Genomic DNA, 15565 nt, shown 5'->3' with positions numbered 1-15565 from the left:
TTCCTCGCATCTCACTAACCGCCCTCACTGAGTGTGAAATTCCTTCTCACCGTGGTGAATTTCTCTCCTTTGACATTCGCATATCCCGCTAACTGCAACTTCCCCGCTTCTGTGTTATCCTTATCATTTCACTGTATGCGTGTTATCAAGCTGGAGAGCAACGCGCTTTGGCAGAGAATTTTCTCACCGCCCACAATAAGTGAGAATGAGTAACCGGGACTACCGAAAGAGCACCACCGGGGGGGAGCCTTTGGTGGAGCGAAATGGACAAAACCCCCTTAGAGAGTGAGTGTCACTCGTGTGGGGATCGGGATGCGCTACCGAACCGAAAGGATGCTTCGGTTCGGGACCATCCCTTTAGAACCGGTCGGTCAGTCAGTCAAACGCGGGTTTTCCTCTCGTTCGCATCGGAAACTCAGTATTTTCCTCGTCCGACATACCGGCGTTACGCGGTGTTACGTGCTATCGGGCACAGGGAACGCCATTGTTTGTTTGTTTGTTTGTTTGTTTGTCACAGCATCCTCCCCTTCCACACGATCCCCCTCGGCAGTGACCGTTGGTAGTGACAGGAGTAAACTGTTTTCTCTCTCGAATTTCACGCAAAAGTTTTCCACTTTCCATCACCCGGCCACCATTTGAAACGGTCTCTGCTAGCTGATAGTGAGTGTTGGTGTGCGCGCGTGTATGTGTGCCTGTGTGGGGAATAGAAACAAAAAAAAGGCCATTCGCAATGTTCGATTGCCGAACGACCGTAACGGAATCAAGTGACGCCAATCGTTAAACAAAAGTTCCGGGCAACCCGCGACTCCGGAGCGTCCTAGGGAGGGGGGAGCCTTTTTTTTCATCTCCTTTCTTGCCACAAAAAAGGACCGGAAAAGCGAATCGGAGTAATCGATGTGCTGCTGCTGCAAAGTAAATGCACGGTAACGCGTTCGTTGGATTCCACATCATCCGGAGCGGAGGATTCGGACAATTTCCCAGACGATTTCCCAGAGTGACCGACGCGCGGGTGGTCTCATCGGCATCCGGCGCACCGTCGTTCCATCGTGCACTGTTGATCGCAGCACCGCACCGTCCTGCCACATTTCCTTCTTCCTTGGTGCGTCATGCTCTTGGATTCCGATGATGAAAATGAATAAAACATAAAGGCCAGAACGACGACGACGACGCCCAAGAGCCGGACTATTCCTTTGTTCACCGATTTCGGTTGTGGTGCGGGGTAGGGGCCAAGATTTGTGGATTAGGCGGGTGGGGTAGGGGCCGAAGAGCGGAAACACCCGGAAATATCCGGAAGTAAACGGATGCCAGTGGTCACCCACTAGCGGCATTCCAGTGTGCGTGTGTGTATGTGTGCACGTGTGTGTGTGTGTGTGTAGGCGTGTATGGTTTCCGCGTTAACTACCACAACACCCTCGCTCGGTAACTGTGTCCGTGAAGGCGGAAGTCGGTGGAGTGCGTGAAAGCGAATCCAGCGGATTAAAGGATATCAATTGACCCAGGAAAGGGCCCGGGGGTGGAGGGGCTCGTTTAGACCGTGTTCGTATGTGCGCCTGTGTGTGTGTGTTTGGAAAATGGCAACGTGGTGATAAAGATTTTACGACGCATCGGAATTTGTTGCCCTGGAGTGGTTTATTAATCCGGAATCCGCACTTATTAGGCCGGAATCGTCGAGAAGGAAGAGGAGGCTGCGGTTGTGTGCGACGTTGATGGTGGTGGATGGCTGCGGCAGAATCACGATCTAATCACGTAAGTTGATCCGTTTTACTGTTGATGAAATCGAACCAAAACGGGCCTCGCAGTTACTTTGATGCTGCTACGATGCCGAATTCACTGTTTGCTCCAGCTGTTAGGCGTTTTTGGGGCGAGTTGCGAAGATGAATGACCATTGCGATGGCTTCGCTCAAGTCAAAGTAGGTGTAGTACGCAAGATATTTAAGCTGTCAGTATACTATAGCAACTTTAGCGCTAACAGCTGTCAAAATTAGATTTCATTCGAATGAGAGGCGTATAGGCATGGTTAAGATTAGTCGAAATTCATTACCCTTCGCTCTTCCACTAAACCGACTTTATTGGAAATTCGTTTGAAATCTACTGTCAAAATGCATATCAACACTTTGTTCATATAAACTCCTTACCAGGTGCATTTTAAGTCTATAATGAGGCTCTTCTATGACTCGTGGACGGTATTAATTGACTCATAGTGAACTAAATTTTGGTTTTTAATCTCCTTTCGTTCACTATCACTAATTTCTAATACGTAAACAACGAGTTCGTTTTTGCAGACTAGACTGTTTATGCGTTTTCTATCAATACTTGTTGGTACGTTTTAGACAGTTGCAATGAAAGGTTGCTATCGTGTATCAGAACAACTGTACTACCAACATTAGCTCATTTGCTTCAACATGTATTTTTAGGCTCGAGAGACATTTGCATTAAATCAATTTCTCAATGATATCTACCAAACCAAAACAAATACGAGCAAACGTCAGTTTTCTTGCGTCTTCAAGAGCGCAGTCAATGGAATGAAGAAGAGTGAATGAAGCTACGGCATTAGCGGGATTCATTCCTGCATGAAGCCTCCAGCACCGAATCCAACTTTACCCCCGTAAATCAATCATCATCATGATAATTTTTCTTGCGATGAATAAATCATTTCAATTGATTGAAAGACAAACAACAAACGGGCTAGAAAACACTCTCGCTCATTTCAATATTCCCTTCCGTTTTCCTTTTTTTTGTGAGACTGCGAGCTATGATGGATCTGCGGTCCGCAACATATTAACATCCACTTAGCACCCCCTCGCATTGTAATGAATATTTGTTTTTTGAGATCCCTGTGCTCGTGCTGGCTTCCCTTCCGTGTCCGTGGCATCGGTTCCGGTGGTTTCGCGCAAGCAAACAGCGGCCTGCTCGATCGATCTTCATTCCGGGGGGCTTCAACGGAAATCATCGAATCAGCAAATCAATCCATGTGTTGAAGCACGCCACCCAACGGACCCTCCCACCAACTTCTGCCTTTCCTTAGTTGTTGGCGTGAAGGAGGTTCACCTTCTCGGAGCAATCCGTATCCATCGAAGGTGAAGACCCCTCCCTTCTACTTCACCGGTGGAGTGAAAAGTTAGCAACTTAATTCCGGAACATGCGCTAGGCCCTAGGCAACGTCTCACACACACACGCATGAACTCCTTGGAATTCGGTGTACGGAAAGGTTTTCCGCAGCATCCGGTCCGGGATTGTCGGACGGTTGAGCTGGCATGTGCTGGCTTTCAGCGCTGATGGAGAGTGAAGTTTGGCTCGCACACACACACATACACATACAGACAATGAAGATGCGCGGAAAAAACCCCATATTCTGTTCCCCTAAATCATGGCTCCCTCTTTGGCTAGTGATTGATTCGCTGCCGCCATCACGAAACCACGCAACACGAGCGCAAAGTGTGATGAGCGAATGCGAATTTCTTGGGAAAAATCATCCTCGCAAAAAATGGGATCAGTCTGGCAGTCCGTTGTCGGTGGTGGGTGTGGGTGAAGGAGGAGTTTTTCTTTTCACTTTTTTTTTTTAAAGATCTTCCACCTTCTCCATTCTTGCCTTCTTGCGGTGGATGATCTCATGGAGGAAAAAAAAACGGAGCATCACAGGCTTAACGGCCTGTCGAAAGGATACCCTTGGGTGATCGGCAACTCCAAGGCCTGCTCTGGCCTGGTCTGGTCTGGTCTGGTCTTGGTCCGGTGGTGTATTAATGGCAATCCGGGAAGATTGATCGCATCTCGCGGTAACACATTGTGTGTGTGTGTGTTTTTCGGTTCGACTTTTCATGGAAAACGAAGGCTGTAGGGTGGCCAAATGCTTTCCCATCCCAACGTGCTTTTTGATGTGTAACGACGGGCTGGCTGTCGAAAGTGATCACCTCACCCCCACCCCCTCAGCCGATGCCGACGAAACGAGAGAGCGGAAAGCAAACAATGGAAGCCAGTCAGCCTCATGTTGGCCAATATGGAAAACGTTAACGAAAATTTACATTCGAGAGTCGCCGCACGAGCTGCTGCTGCTGCTGCTGCGATCGCTTGCTCGCTGCATTAACCTCCACCCTACTCAACCATCCATTGGGAGCCGGGGAAAAGCCCTCGGTAAACGGAAAAGCGGAAAAATCCATCGGACAATAAAACGGACCGTACGGACATACACACAAACGCGCGCGCGCACGCTAGTGGCTGCGGATCGACAATAATCCGGCGAGAAAATGGCCTTTTCTTTGGCCTTGGCCAGCCTCTGGAAAGGAAAAAACAAAACACAAACTCCCCAATACAAATACACACGTGCGCACACTGGAGTGGCTGTGGCTGCGGGACATAAACCGCGGTCACGGTTCTGTGGCGCGCAAAGTTAACATAAATCATGATTCAACGTAATGCTGCTGCTGCTGCTGCTGCTGGCGGGCAAATGGATAAGCGGCCAACGAGACCACCCAGCGCACTGAACGCCCTTTTTTTTTTGGAGGGGACGACTCTTCCGTGAGCCCCTATGATCTGCTTTTGATCCCGGGGAATGACGAGGGGAGCCCTCCAGCAGTATGCCAGGCGACGGAGCATAGCATTGTGCCACGCCGGGGTGCAGAGTGACCGAGGGTGGTCCGGTCGAGATATGAAAATCTATTAATGCGAGGGAATATAACTTCAAATTTGGTCCACCACAGGCCACTGTTCGGCATTCGGCGATGGTGGAAAGCGCGATGGTGGTATGGGTGGTATGGCTACAGTACTCGACTGTAGCTTTCGTAAGATCGGTGGATCAAATGATTTTAGATGTTATTTCTTGGAATTTACTTCCGCGACCTGGTGACCTTGCGTTAATTTAAATTCGTTTGAAGGTGGTGGCTCTGGTTTGTGAATAAGATTTCCATTCTGTTTGTACTGGATTCACTCCACGCCAGTACGTTACATTTTATGACAAGTAATTTCCTTTGAAAGCTACTAAATTTGTGTAAGATTTCGATTGTTTATTGGATTTGTGGTTATGCGCAAAATTGTAGTCTTATGGGACCAACCACGAAATATTCAAACACCTGGCATCCTCTTCTGAAGAGAATTGCTACTCGGTAAAGCAATTGGTCGGAAAAGATGGTTACTCCAATACAATACAATACATACGTACACAATACATATTAAGAGCACTGATCAACGAATATGCTACTCAATATTCGTTGATCAGTGCTCTTAATGTCCCTTTTGACCACTATTGTGATATGCGTTCGAGTACTAATGCACTAATATCTACTTGTATTTCACTACTGTGTATTAAAAATGGCATAAGTTCGCACCTCTAGGGCTCAGGTCAATTCCTTAACAGTTTATTATTACACTGTGTGTTGTTTAATTAACTTTCACTAAGCATACGAAGCCTTATTGAATTGAGATGAAGGATAACATCAAATTCTGATCACCTTCAATATCCAATTCAGATCAGAGCTAAGTAAAGCCTAAAACACAGAGCTGCTAAAACCAAAGCAAACCAACTGTTGGCTTTATTGTGGATTTTTCTAGCTTACGTATAAGAAAAGAAGGCTGCTTTTGATCGCAGAATCAATTAAAGCAACATTTCCTGCAAATATAGGAGGATAGTTTGCTGAATCATTTCAGATACAGTTAAAGACAGAATTGGTTTTTAGGCAATAAAACCCACAATTATAACTTAGAATACCACACTTTTTCCACTTTTTTTCACTTCTTTTAGTGCACCGCTTTTACAAACCTCAGAAGTACAGACGTCTTCAAATTTAAGCAACAACATTTTATTCAGAGCTCTGTTTCTGTTCTGCCCAAACTTTTATTTAGTTTTGTTCTACCCAAGTCTTTGCAGATTACTAGCAATAGAAAAAGCATTTGTAATCTTCAAATTATAATGAAATAATAAATTGGCCATTAAGTTGTTAATATTCCACACTGTATATTGCTGCTGCCAACACCTTATCAGTTTAATATTGTAGTGTTGCGCCAAATCCAAAACCGATTCCTAGTTTCAACAGAGCAGTAAAAGCTCGCCATACTCCTGATGGATTTCGGAACCGCCTTTGCAAAGCACCCACCGGAAAATGAACTTTCGCTTGCTGAGGTTTGCGATAAGCGTTTTCCACCGACCGAAAACCTTCCGGTTCCTTGACGCATAGGGGCTCGCCCCCCCCCCCCCCTGGGATAATGCGCATGATAGACAACTTTCTATATTCGATCTCTGGTGGCCGTTTTCATCTGGAAAGGCCTGTTTTCGGTTTCGGCGAAAAACCTACTCATAACCAAAACGCCGACAACTTGTTTCATCCAAAAGCACACACACACGAGCACCTATTAGCGTGTCAGCTCCTGTTGTGATTGTATTTCGCTTGAGCTTCGTTGTCGTTGTGGAAGTTACTCTCTCTCTCTCTTCGAACATTCCTAAATCGGGCTCTGACGTCCGAGTTGCGTTCCAAAAAGGGGTTAGATTGAAGGGTGTAACCTCCTCCTCTTCCTCCTCTTGGTCCCTGTCTGGCATGCGCTGACAGTGATAACGCGGTGTGCGTCACACATCCAGAGGCCCGCATCAGCCTGTCGCAGAAGCAGAAGATATGATTCACGATGCCGATGCCTTTGTCCGGGTGCGATGGCTAGCGATGGATCAACTCCGTAGATCTGCTTCCAAATCGACCACCACCACCACCACCGCCCTCCCGTATGTATGCGTGATTTTCCGATGTCGCTGGTTGAAGTGAACCTGGACAAGGCCTACAACCGACCAGAGATACCCGCCGGTGAGTGGGATGTTTTCACATCTGCCCACCGCTACTGTTGCTGTCATTGATGTTGGTGTGACTGATTTTGCACCAAACACTTCACTTCACGTGAGGCTCAGTAGGCGGCCACCGGCCTTAAGCTGCTGCCACGGTTACGGACCATACCAATAACCAAGCTCAAGACCAAGCACCAGCTGTCCATATGCATGTGTGTGTGTGTGAGAGAGAGATAATGCTCACACCGAGCGTTCGTGCCCTAAACCGAAATATTGTTGCCAATCCATCTTTGGCAACAGCCTTTCACGAGGGGAAGGAGATAGGCGGGGGTCGCGCATTTTCATCGCTCGGTGCTTGCCTTCTTGGAAAATCTAATACTGTCACTCGAGCGCGAACAGCGTTAGGCTGAGCTGCTGAATGCTGCCGTGGGTGTTGAAGGATAAAACTTTTCCCAAATGCGCCACACACACACCATCACGTACAGAGAGTTTCCATTCCAGAGTTTTCCTTGCCCCTTTAGCCTTTCGGTTGGCTGGATTTGAGTTTAAAGTGGATTACCGGGCGCGGCGCGCAGATTTGTTTGTCGTTTGAAGCTTAGCGGCAGGCAGATAGACCAGGCAGACCAATCAGACCGAGCACCAACGGCCCGACCGGCTTGTTGCTGTTTGGAGGCTGTCAGCTGTTTTAGACCGTGGGCTCTTCACGGGTTGTCGATTTAGAAGATTTGTCGCAAAGCTCGACGTCAGCTAGGATCCGGCATTGTGGCCGAGTGTACCATTGTTTCAATTCGCTCGCCAACTGTTACTAACATTGTTAAGAGAGGGATTGAAGTTTTCTTTTACCATCATTTCACTTTTTTTTCTGACAAAGACGTGATGGAAAAAGTTGGAAAAATATGGTGGAAAACTGGCAACGTTAAGGACATTTTGAGACCCAAAGCATTTGATTATTTCTCAGTGTATTTTGCCAATTTCCATGAAACAATGTTTTGCAAATCAGTGCCTGTCGTGTCATAAAATCTCTTTTTGATTTGTGAAGTACCCCGGGAAGTTGTGTGTTTCTCAAATATGGAGAAAATTTCACAAAAACTACTTGCTTATCGATCAATTGTTGCCGTTTATTGTGCAAAACTGTAAATCCCGTTATGTTTTCAACTTTAAAATGGTAACAAAACTAAGAAGAGAAATGTTACAATTAAAGAAAAATGACTCAAGCATTCTTCGTGGATGTAATTATCTAGCGAAATAATAAAGACCTTTATATCTTAAACGGTATCGCATAATGCATATTTTTGAAAGCATGCTCCTCAGGGATAGATGCCATGCATTTGTTTTCTAAAGTATAATTTCCTTAAGGGGAGACTTCGGTTAATTCGTGTCGTAAAAAGGCTTATTTTTTTTAGATTTTTAGTCAAGAAACTGAAGAAACGTTATTTTTTAAAAATAAGGTCATATTAATCTACAACTTTTCAAGAATATTTGGCTCTATTTTGAGGAAGATTTGATCAAAACTGGGATCATCGCATCCAATCTAGAAAGACAAGTCCGTCAAAATGTACCGAAGTCCCTCTTTAAACTGGGGCTTAATGTTGTCGAAATGGTACTCAAGTGAAAAAGTACTTAAATGAGATATTTAATCTCCAAAACTGAGCAAATATTTATGTCGATCGAATCCAAATTCCCACAAAATAACATAAACTAACCAACAACCAATTACCACTGCTGCAAATGGGTTCACCTTGTTGTAAGTTCGTTTGAATTTACTTTAACTGATGATTAGATTTATTGTTCGAAAATAAACCCTGCTAAATGTGTTTATCCCGCTCCGGACCGGACTTTCCTTCTCCATCCATGCTACCCTTCCAGAAGGGTCTCTGAATCTGGAAACTCGAAGAATAAAAGAAAGGGGCACCGAAAAGTTGATCAGAACAGAGCTCCACGCCCCAAGTGGCAATTTAATTAATCATCCAGCACCGGCGCACACACCTTACACCAAACCGCGGTTCCAGGACCGCTGGTTCGCGGCGACCACCCAACAATCGTAACCTCTCATCCCACCTCACTCCTCGCACTCCTTCCATCTCCCCTGTGGAGTATCAACAGCTTCCGATGAAATTATCTGCCGAGATTGCCTACTAATTATTGACATTGTGTGTGTGTGTGCGCGCGGGGTGCCATCGCGTCTGGACGTCCTCCTGCCCTAACCGGCTAACAGACATCGCTGCTGTTGCTACTGCTAGTTATCATCGGCATCGCGAGGGCGCGCGCGCGCTCGGAGCATAATCAAATTTGCATTACTAAATTTCCTTCCAATACTTGTCCCCTGGCGCGGTTGGTGGCACGTTGGCAGCACGACGTTTTAGAGGGGCCCAAGAACTCCAAAACGTGGCTGAACTGTTGCGCGAAGAAGGGGAAAGGTTTTCCACCGATTTTCCCACAAAAACCCCGAACCGATTCTGGTCGTTTGGAGAGAGGAAAAAAAACTCAATCATCATTAAAACACGAGCGGCTGCTGTAAGGAGCCTCCTGGACGACGACTCCGACGACGCGGAGGATATTCCACGGGCGCCCAAATCGGTCCCTCACGCGACATTCGCCGGTGCAAATGTATTCAATTAGAATTACTCGATCCGGTAGGTGACATTAGCCGCCGGAAGGTTGTCGGGGACTGCGGATTGAGAAATTCGGCGCCGAAAGAACCGAAGCGCTTGCTTCCCTGTTGTCTTGATGGGCGCACTGGCATGTCGATGGAAAATCGAGGGGCAAATCGTTAGCAAAGATTGGCTCCGATGGAGAATGTTGCCCGAGGGACACACATTAGTGACAGAGGCGAGAGAGCGAACGACAGTCGCTCGATGCTTTGTTGTCATCTCAGACAAGATTCGCAGAAAAGGCTCAAGCTCGAGGGTGTGGTGGAAACATGAGCAAGAGGCCAAACAAAATCTCATAAACGCCTTCTCTACCTCTTGGTATCTCCTGATTTTCTCCCACACAATCGTCTCGATGTACTTGGCCGGGACGAGACTGACAAGCGTCGTCAAGAATCGATCTTCATGGAATCCGCATTCTAGCAACAGTTTCCCGGGCTAAGGATTGCCTTGCTCCACAATTCATTATTATAAATCCCCAATCCCCAGTTGATGGCTGGATGGAGTGGTTAACCTGAACGTGGGCGAATGAAAACAATATTTATCTGAGAGCTCGTGCTTCCTAGAGCTTCATCCTGCTTGTATTTTCCTCTTCTATTTCTTGTGACGTTGCAGGAATTTCTCATCCGTATGTGTTTTGGTGAAATGATGAAGGTAATTTGCTGCTAATGATGGAACCTTTCGAAGTATTGAGATGATGGTATAGAGTTATTGAGACATTGTCAACGAAGAATCTTTAGCATCTAATAAATTCTTTTATTACCTACTCTTTCTGTTTTTACTTCTGCATTTTTAACAGATATTGGTAGTGTCAATAAGATGACTCATGTTTAATTATTTTATTATTTATTATGCATAATTTTTTCGGCACTGCAACAATCCATTACAGAACACTTTGCTACCTAATTGAATCATGTTCTGGGGTACTTTGGGGTCCTATTTGACTTATTTGGAAAGGTTCAAGAGTGTAAGGAGGTAGTTTGTCTTAAAAATAAAAACATGAATTCAATGACCAGGAATCCGCAAAAATGAACAATGAAAAATACTCTTCACTGTATTTATAATAGCTATTTGCTCGATTGTATGTGATAAGAAATCCTATATTATTTCAATAATCAACAGATCTTAAGATTTTTTCAAGGCCCAGGCCCAGACTTTGAGACGATGAGTTTTTCACTATTTGATAGCATTTTGAAGTTAATTAAGGGATGGTTCTAGATTTCATTGTTTTTTTATTCTCTAACTATTCTGCTTAAAACATAAGTTTCACTTGATAGTTTCAAATTGTCAACAAATGAGAGAAGCACACATTTCTGAGATAGCGAAGTAAATAAGTGGCGCGTGAATGTTGCAAAGCTGGAAAAAAACTCTAGCCAATAGTTTTGACGAACTACAACTACAAAATCATACCTAAAACTATGGTTTACCAAGCAGAACGTAATCGAATCAAAACAGCAATTTCTGGAACGATTACATTTCGGAAGTTTTCGGATATTTACCAAGGAATGTTTATATCGCCTTAAAACTCTGTGCTGTGCCCAAAAATGTCCTTTGAAATTCATTTTATTTCACAAAAGTTTCAATAAACATCTTTATTTGTTCGTTTGCTGATGATGAGTGCCCAATCAATCATTGTTCCAATTCCCGGATCATCATCCTGGTGAATCTTATTCCTCGATAGTTTTGTTTGTAATTCAACCACCAAATTGATTTCCCTGGCACAGCATTCCCGAACGGTCCGTTCAAATTTGTGCTGCTGCCTCTAAAGCCGTACCACCAAGCACCTTCGTAATGAACAGCCCAATGATAATTGGGATCCGCATCATTATCCCGATCCTTCGTCGAGAACATCTTACCGTTGCTGTATGCCATCGAGTCACCTGCAGTGCCGCTAAACGATCCGAGGGTTTTGAGTCGGTAATGCTCACTTTCGCTGCCTATTTCAAATGCACTGTAACGGGCATACCCGTAGATATGGTCAAAGTCCTTCATTTCGACAATCAATTCGTGCTTACGAGCTGTCGTCAGTTGGTGGATGTGCTCCAGTCCGAGCCAAAACTCTCCGTCTGCCTCACCAAACCCGTTTCGGTAATGTTTCCAATTCCGATAAAAATCAACCGAACCTTTGAAGCGATGTTGTAAAACAATCCAACCGCCATCATATTTTTCCTGCTCACAATAAACGTGGAACGGGGCACTATCACTTTTGACACGGATGAGATATACTCCGGAGATGTTGGCTGGTGCATCCTTGCACGATGCAAAAGGAAGTTGCTGAGACTTTGGTGTCGTTACTGTTGTTGCTAGAGTTTTCTCATGAGATGTATTGTTGTTTTCCGTTTGCTCCCGATGTTGGTCCACCTTTAATTGAAGCTCCATCAATTTACGATCGATGTAGTTCAATTTGGTCAATAAAATCTCCAGACCGAATCCCGCAATTCCTGCACCGAATGGGGCTTTAAGGATGTCGCCGGTGTATTCGGGACTTTTGTCAGTTGCTCCATCATATATGGCAACAGAAACCAATAAGAATCCAATATTTAGTTTCATTTTGGTACAATAAACTTCTTCACAAAACTCTTTATCAACGGTAGGTTTAGTTGAAATTGTGATCTAATCCATTTGAGGACACTATTTTATACTCCACCACATGACCATGGCGGATGTGGTGTCCACTACTGTAACACTGACCTAGGCAACGGATAACCTACTTTTATTGTGATTGTAATGCGGTGTGCCTCGGGCGGGGATGACGGAAATGATAAGAGATTCATGCAGTGCCCTACATTCATTACAGCAGTTTAGCTGAATCTAGAGGCCGTTATCATCATGGCAATTGTATACGGGCAGATGACCACCAAACACATGGTTTGCCACAAAGTTCTACACGCTTAAACCAGCCAGTGACAATAACAGTTTTAGACTGGCGTTAGTGGCTTGTGTCGCATAATGACCTTGGTACCCTTCTTACGTTACGTCTTGGTAACCTCAGCGTCTTGTCTTGATCTTGGAGTAACTGAACTGATTTTTTTTTATTCGATAAGCTCCCATTATCAGGCATGTCCTTACAGCGATCCACTCTGCATAAAATTTCAATACATCTGCAGAACCATCCATTCGTAATCTGAATGATATAACTGATTATTGCAGCCTTCATAAGTATTTTCTACTGCATAGTTTCGCTAATATATGCGCTAGTGCAAACTTTCAAATCCTCTAAAAAGTAATTACTGAACTTCAATTAAGAGGATATGCAAGGTATAATCTGCAAAACAGAGTTGAAAAAAGATAGGGTACATCTTTAGTTTTCAAATAATAACTAGCAGCAGAGTTTCTGTTAGTTCATCAAGCTTCAATTAACACAAACGCCATAAAAACGCCGGAATTAAGTGGTAAAATAGCTCCAGCTACGGAATCTTTGTAAGTGATGCAAAAAGAGAAGGAGTATTTTTCAATTTCATAGCTTAAGTATCCAGCATGGTAGAGTGTTTCCAATGTAAACGATGTGCTGAAAGAGCGTTCATCGATCGTAATCGTTGGATTCTTGTTTGATGACATCCGTTATTGATTTCCGAAGTCAACTTTCGCATTTTTCTTCATTGCAAACACGCTGTATAATATGTCTATAAAACTAATCCTGTATATTTGTAGATTATTTTATTACATCTTTTGTGCAGTTTTAAAAACATCAATCAGAATCACTTGATCTATCTTTTTCTTTGTCTTTTTAATTACTTACTTCATGGGAATACTGTACGTTCCCCATATTTCCTGTAAATAAATCGGGCTCTAAGTTAAAAGACTATGGCTACATGTTACATGGCTTGCATGTAATTCGATGCATATTCATCCATATGGGAGAGACCATCTGGTGAGCTAAAGTGGGAGCATTCGATAACGCATAGAATTCGACACGCATACAATATTTTAAACTCTCTTGTTCACGTTCATTTCACTAAACAAACACATTTTGCAACACTTTTTAAAACATCAACAAGAAAATAGAAGTTTTATCAATATATCAATGCAATCGGGAGCTTGATCTCTAGGAACGTAAAGTACAATCTTTTAAATTGTTTATCCAGCTCTCTATATCGCCTACATGTTGCCCTATTCTTCTCCAAACAAGGCGTTGTAAAATATCCATTCTATGAAACAATGTGTAAAGATCACAGATAATTTAAGAGATTAGTCCCGCCAACAAATCTACAACATAAAATGGCATGTCTGAGCGATACTGATCGATCCACCTGCAAACCTAAACCCCTAAATTCACTCTGAACAAAGAAGCGAAGATAGCATTCCCCGTTCAATTACCAAAAAGGTGGCAATTTAGATTCGAGTTTGCGAGCTCCGCCCGAACCCGAGCCACGATAAAAGTGCGAAAATTATGTTTTCCATCTTCCTCTGTACCACCTCTCCTGGCCTTTCCCTCCAGCGCTTTTATGGACATGGCCACAAATCTACGCTGTCCCATTATTTTCGCTGATGACAACCTTTGGCCAGCGGGCACACAGGGAAAGCAGGGAAAGATCCGATCCGAGAAGTGCGACGATCACGCCACCAATCTTGACCTTCAGCGGCGAACCCTTGGCGCCGACGCCGACCACAAATCAAACGCTATCAATTACGGCGACACCAGCTACGCGCCTCACGGACGGTTTGGCTGGGAACGTTGTCATTTCCCCTGTCTGTTTTCCCGGTTTCCGCGGTTCCCAAATTCCCCTTCGCTCGGTCACCATGAATCCGTTTCGGACAGTTGGATAAATTAAGTTTTATTTCTCGCAACCGCTGGCTCCCGTCCCTTCCATCGCCGCTATCCATTTTCCAAGAGTCTTCCAAGGATGTTGGGGTGGCAAAGCGGGAGAAGAACCAACGAAAATGTGTTCTTTATAAACTGCTCAACATTATCCACCTCGTCTGGGCGCGTGGCGCGGCATGATTCCTGGGGTGGGAGGTTGGTGAACGAAGAGAGCTTTTCGCGTCTCGCAGCTCCACCAAGAGCTCCAAGAGCTTGAAAGGAGGACGAGAGACAGAGAAAGAGAGAGAGAGAGAGCGACACGCGACGCGTTGGTACATTATTTATTCAACTCTCATCTGGGCACCGGCGAGATGGAGACTTTTTTTTAATATGTTTTCCCCGCCGCTTGACCGCGACCAGGGATCGACCTAGAGCTGGCTTCCTGCAAGCGAAGAAGAAAACGAAGCGATGGAAAGATGGAGGAAAAACACCGAGGAAATATGCTGCACCGCACGGAGTGTCGGTACCGCTTTCGTTGGGTTTCCGCTTATATTTCCATTCTTTAGTTCCGTTCCGGTCTTTTCATCTCTTCCTCTCTCTCTTTCTCTTTGTCTCTCTCTCTCTCTCTCTCTCTCTCTTTGGCATTCTGTCCTTTTCATCAGCTCATGTCCTTTTTCCTCCACTGCGCTGCGTCGCAAAGGTCCCAAACGCGATGCGACAGTCGACAGGCCGTAGAACACCAGACGCTGGCGACCGCCACGATGAGCTTTCTCCATCCGGTTCCGTTTTGATTTTTCGTTCTTTTTTTTCCTGGTGTTCTCGCGTCTCTTGACCACATCCGGGGGTTTCAGCTCCCAATGGCAAAGTCCTGGTTCAATACGCGCTACGAAGCACAAGAAGAGGATATGAGGAAAGAGGAAATTCGAGAGAAAGAGAGAGCGACCGACGGTGAAATGGAATATTCTGACGGCATTCTGGCTTAAACCAATTACTCGGGACGCGAGACTGCGAGGGCCACGGAATGGAATGAGACACAACAAGGACAAGGCAAATGCTGAACAGCCGAGCGACGGAGCGCCGGAACGGAGACCGTTAATTTAATTTAATTTCCATTCAGCTCCACCGCATTATGGTTAATATTTCAATCATAAGCCACCGGCCACGAGGTGATGCTCCGGACCGCCATTGCTGCTTCTGCTACTACTGCTAGGCCAGCCAAGCCAGCGAGATATGGTGATCGAACAAATTGTGGGAGTCTTCGGTGGGCGTTCGGTGATGGTTTCTTCATTCAATCTCCAGCTACGGGGCTCTCTCTCTCACACACACACTTTCCCTCTGTTGTTTATGTTAATCTACCTCCAATGATTCATAGCCAGGGGCACTGGCCGCAGGCGTTATGGTAATGCAAATATTGCGTAA

The 15565-nt window shown here is 45.0% G+C and overlaps 1 protein-coding gene across 1 annotated transcript in view; it reads left to right on the top strand.

The window, feature by feature from the left end:
* The first annotated feature begins 1274 nt into the window (after positions 1 to 1274).
* Positions 1275 to 15565, top strand: part of LOC125960180 (uncharacterized) — a 60852-nt gene continuing 46561 nt past the window's right edge. The window contains exon 1 of the mRNA XM_049693419.1: positions 1275 to 1746. The gene's annotated coding sequence lies outside the window, so the exon portion shown is untranslated. The remainder of the gene's footprint in view (positions 1747 to 15565) is intronic.

The sequence above is a fragment of the Anopheles darlingi genome, chromosome 2 (genome assembly GCF_943734745.1).
Source record: "Anopheles darlingi chromosome 2, idAnoDarlMG_H_01, whole genome shotgun sequence".
Taxonomy (NCBI): domain Eukaryota; kingdom Metazoa; phylum Arthropoda; class Insecta; order Diptera; family Culicidae; genus Anopheles; species Anopheles darlingi.
The sequence above is the reverse complement of the archived record's forward strand: the minus strand, read 5'-3'. Positions and strand labels throughout refer to the sequence as shown.